Below are 5,574 nucleotides of genomic sequence, written 5' to 3'. Positions count from 1 at the left end.
TAATATCAAAAGCAAAGATTTTAATAATTATGGTTTATGGCACATTTGAATATTGCAAGCACAAACTATTAATGAAAAACAAACTCCAGCACTTCAAAAGAAATATGCATCACAATGGGCAGGGAAACATGTACATAATTTGCACTTCTCTGGTCAGTTATATGCATAGAAATATTATAGTATCTACAAGTACTTTTATCAGCCTCATATACCTTAATTAAATGAAAAAAATCTAAAGATCAAACTTCCGAAATTGTTATTGCTTACCTTAAATGCATATATATTGACCAACTTTTATGACAATGCAATTAATGAAAACTTCAATTTAATCATTGAAATTTTTCTGAGAAAAAAATAATTACTGAGGAGAGAAGTGTTATATTTCTGTACATGTTCTACAAATAGTTAATGGCTAAAGACTAGATACTGAATAGAATATCAATGAATCAATACCTTCCTTACAGGAAAAAGGGTATCTGAACAAATTTACGAATTTAAGAAATTCTGATTACAAATTAAGTACACAAGTACTTAAAACCTGTGGAACAGGCCAATTTAAGCAACAATGTTAAGCTAATGCTACAGTTTAATGTCAGTATTCTGTACAATATTATTTTACAAAAATATATACAATTAACATGTAGGTTCTGTTATTTCACAATTAGTGCTTGTAGCCTGTGACCAAAATCTATGGATTTTCTCAAAATTCGAGTTGGCTTGTCAACAATTTTGAGAATTTCCTATTCAAAGACAGGCGGAAATCCCCAAGTAAATTCTTATATATATATATATATTTTCTCAACAATGATAAGATGCATCTGATTATTTAAATACAAATACTGTGGAATAATTTGTTGCACATCAATGTTCATTGGGACTCAAAATTTAAATGTTTCTTAAGGATATAATTTTTTGGATATCTTGTATGTACACAAATTGCAATGAATCGACACATTGGGCTATCTTTAAAAAAAATGTTTGGTTGCCCTCTGACTGACTAAAAACGGCCCCACTTTAACCTTTATTTAAATTCAAGGACAGTATTTTTTTTTCTATTTATTCCTCTTATCCCGTCAACAAACATGTTGAAATTTTCTGGGAAAAAGATTATTCTGGGAAATAATTTTACCCTGCAAGCAAACATTATTTTAAATATGACTTTCATTTTTTTTATTGGGGGGTGTGTGTATAAATTCATGGACAAGGCTGATCCATGAACATTGATCTCCCACAAACAATGCTGATTCCACAGTATTATGCCAAAAGGAAATTTAATTCTTGTAGCCCTCCAAAGATTTTGTGTCTGATTTTTGTAGACCCTATTCATTAATACTGCCATTAATCTGCTTGCCATGGTTAGCCCACTATACAAAATTAAATCAAAATTTTACAATGTTAGAATATTAAATAGAATAAATATGCAACCAAGAAAAATGGTAATGAGAAAAAAAAGTAGCATATCATACCATGAATAAAAAAAAAAAATGTGAAAATAAACTGAATTAAGGTTGTAACACAGTGCAAAATTAAATAATTCAATAGCTACAGTATATAAGATAAATTGGATGGATGCTTAAAATAGATGTGCAAGATATTTAAAACTGAACTGCAAATTTATGAATTGTACATGCAATTCTGCCATGGACGAATTTCCCTCATCGGTGTCCCGATTAGGTGTAATCTGAAATAGTCAAGTAGAATGTCTTTTCTGAAAACATGATATACACATAATTCAATAACACATGCATATAAATGGCAAACACAATTATATTAAAGGAACTGACTTTCACAGCAAAGTTATTTTCAGTCCCTGTGGCTTTTAAAAAGTATATAGTAAACTTAACAGGTACCTAATTATGATTATAATAAATCAAAATTCATCCCTGGCACTTTTGTTATAAGCATGTTTTGCTGTTATACAAAGCAGAAAATGTCTGCTGCTAATAGAAATAATGGGATACTACTTGAGAATTCTTTGAATGTTCAACATTGAAGACCAACATGCTGAGACAACATCAATGCTATGAAATTACTAAAATTATTTTAAGCAGATTTAATTTAAATTTGTAATGCTGTTTTGCCAAGATCCATGAATTCATGTCCTCCTTGAACTGTTATAATTTCAAATGGCAGTAATAATTACAGTGTACCAGTATTTCAACATTTCTTTAAACAAGATCAAATCCATAGAAAACATTTTTTTTAGCTCACCTGAGCCGAAGGCTCAAGTGAGCTTTTCTGATCACATTTTGTCTGTCTGTCTGTCCGTCTGTAAACTTTTCACATTTTTGACTTCTTCTAAGGAACCATTGGGCCAATTTTGACCAAACTTGGTACAAAGCATCCTTGGGTGAATGGGAGTTTAAATTCTTACAATGAAGGGCCAAGTCCACTCCAAAGGGGAGATAATCAAGAAAAGACAAAAATAGGGTGGGGTCTTGAAAAAATCTTCTCAAGAACCACTGGGCCAGAAAATCTGATACTTATGTGGAAGCATTCTGGGGTAGTGTAGACTCTAAATTGTTCAAATCATGACCCCCGGGGGTTGGGTGTGGCCACAATAGGGAATCAAAGTTTTACATAGAAATAAATGGGAAACAAATATAAAAATCTTCTTCTCAAGAACCACAGGGCCAGAAAAGCTGAAACTTATGTGAAAGCATCCTGGGGTAGTGTAGATTCTAAATTGTTCAAATCATGACCCCCGGGGGTTGGGCGGGACCACAATAGGGAAGCCAAGTTTTACATAGAAATATATAAGGACAATCTTTAAAATTCTTCTTCTCAAAAACCACTGGGACAGAAAAACTAAAACTTATGTGAAAGCATCCTGGGGTAGTGTAGATTCTAAATTGTTCAATTCATGACCCCCGGGGGTAGGACAGGGCCATAATTTGGAATCACATTAATTTATTACAAGGGGGAAATCTGGTAAAGAACAACATGGTCAAAGCTACTCTGGTGAGCGATGTGACCCATGGGCCTCTTGTTTCCTTTATAACCATTTAAAATTTTTCCCATAGGAAAAGAACTGATTTTAATGTATTAAATGGTTTATGGCAAAACAGCAAAAGTATTTTATGAACTGGGAAAATATCAGATTTACTAAGTTTTAAAACACATATAAAGACCAGATTTGAACCAGAGAATCTATAAATTGTAATGTTTCTGGCAGCATATTACTTCTTTGTGTTAAATAATCATACAAGAAAGCAAGCATTATTTTAACATAGAAAGTAAAACATATTAATGGAAATGTGCATTATACTTAATACTTCATTATAAAATTCCAAATTTTGTCTTAAAGAAATGTAAACTTATTAATTTCCGATTGTTAAATATAAGAAATTATTGATGAATAATAGATTTTAAATGTTTCATCAAAATACTTTTCTACTGTATGCAATAATTATATATTTCACTAAGTTACATACCTATGATATAAAATCTCTGCCTGGAGTCACTGCATTAAAGCTAAAGAATTTACCTCATTGAAAGCACCTTTCAGGTTTTCAATGAGTTCTTCCTTATTTATATCACTCAGTATGGCTTCTAGACTCTCCATGGCTACGGAATCCTCCATTGCTGTAGAGGTCACACTACCAGCTGGAGAGGAGGCATCCGAGAACATGGACTGGGAGCATGGAGACTGTATACTGCTAGTCTGAATACTCCCAGCCGGGGATGCAGCATAGGACTGATGAGGCGGGGACTGGAGGGTGGCAGCAGCGTGGGGGGAATACGCCGGGGACATTGAAGGTGGCAGAGCAGCAGAGTCTAAACTGTGACCCCCAATCTTCATTTGAAGGTTTTTAAACTTCAACATCTGTTCTGCGATGTTGGCTCTGGGCTTCTGTACTGCTGTTGTAGATGTTGCCTGGACTGGGGCTATATATCAAACAAAGATCAAGGTCAAAGAAAAACCAACCTGGTGAAGGGTCCATTATAATGTGCATGGGTGACTACAGACTACTACTTGTGAACTAACAGAACGTTAAATGCTGTTTAGAAGAGTTGATCATGAAGATTGTAGGCATTACCATAAACGGTGGATGCCATGGAAACAAATTGGGTGCTGTGGTCCGGACTCTGCAGCGAATGGACAGAATTTGCTGGACTTGGCTGCTGCATGGAGTACATGGAGGGTGCTGGACTAGTCTGTGGAGTATTGCTGTACATGCCAGGAGATTGGCTAGTCTGCTGCTGAGCATATACTGCTATGTCCTGAAACCCAGGGTCCATATTTTGGCAGAATGTGTTACCAAGAGCATTTTCATCGATCGTCTGAAAATTGTTGCCATTTGATGTACCGAGCATGTTAGATAATGTGGGATGTGTACTAGACAGACTCCCATTAGTGTTGAATGGTTGAGCTGGACTGAAGTTTGAATTCTCCATTATGACTTGCTGAGAATTCTGCATGAAGGGTACCCTCTGGTACAGGGTGGTGTGACCCTGACTCCCCATGCTGTCCTGTGATTCCCCTCCACTGAATTCTAGTACCGTTTGGGGTATGATCTGCATCTGAGGGGACCCTGGGGGCAGGGACATGGGGGAGTAAGAGGGATGCTGCTGTACATCCGAGTAGACATTGGGCTCTCGCTGTGGCTCAGATAAACGTTTATTTTTTATTACTCCAGGCCTGTTGTGTGCCCCCTCCCGTTTCTTTGAAGGAGGCACTGCCTTTTTTTATGTCTCTTCTTTCTTTCTGAAGATGGGTCCTCATCTAAATTCATATCACTGAAAAACAAGAGGCATTATCCTTCTTTATAAAAAAAAATATGCGCATTAAGATATCGCAATCTGATAAGAAAACTATTGAAACAGATTGTTTCTACTATAAGTCGTAAATGTGCATTACTTCAAGGTGACAATCAGAATTTCCTCAAACTTCTTGTAACCTGGAGTTTCTCCTTTGCTTTTGGTTTCTGCAATAAAAATTGTCACCTAATGATAATATATACTGCATGTATTTTATACATCCACCTTTTTTAAAAAAAAGAAGTTTTTTTAAAATCTAAATACCACACATTAACTAACAAGTACAAAATGCTAGCAGAAATAGATAAAGACTTCATATCGAAGTGTAAAGGATGGTGAGACAATTTGACAAAAATTTCAGTTCTAAATTATATGTTACCAGTATTGTACTGCTCAAAGCCTCCTCTGTCCTGACTAGACAAGTTGGACTCTTATACAACCACTGAAGGAGATAAACCTTCGTATCCCCTGGCATACATGTATTTTTCACACATTGGGCAAGGGACTTCTTCTTGAAGGTGTCTGCTTTAAAGGGGTCAGTAGGAAAGCATTTCCACTGTCCTGAAAGAAAAAAAAATAATTCTGTACATCTTTGAATCTTATTTCATCACCCACATTTTTACCCCCCCCCCTCTTTTCTTTAAATACAAGTTTTTATACAAGACTGTTTCTTCACATTTGAAGGAAAAATATAAATATTGATAAATCTACAAACACAAAATTTTGAAGCATTTTCATCCACATAAATATTGATTCACCATTTTTGTTTTTGTACAAGACGGTAGCTGAGATGGCTCCACACAGGTTTTGACC

General features: G+C 35.2%; 1 pseudogene; it reads right to left on the bottom strand.

The window, feature by feature from the left end:
* Nucleotides 1–3,046: 3,046 nt before the first annotated feature.
* On the bottom strand, nucleotides 3,047–5,571 carry LOC134238203 (uncharacterized; annotated as a pseudogene).
* Nucleotides 5,572–5,574: the final 3 nt, after the last annotated feature.

This window comes from Saccostrea cucullata, unplaced genomic scaffold (assembly GCF_032062105.1).
Source record: "Saccostrea cucullata isolate Sc308-1 unplaced genomic scaffold, CSIRO_AGI_Scuc_v1 ctg22979, whole genome shotgun sequence".
NCBI lineage: Eukaryota > Metazoa > Mollusca > Bivalvia > Ostreida > Ostreidae > Saccostrea > Saccostrea cuccullata.
This window is presented reverse-complemented; position numbering and strand designations above follow the sequence as displayed.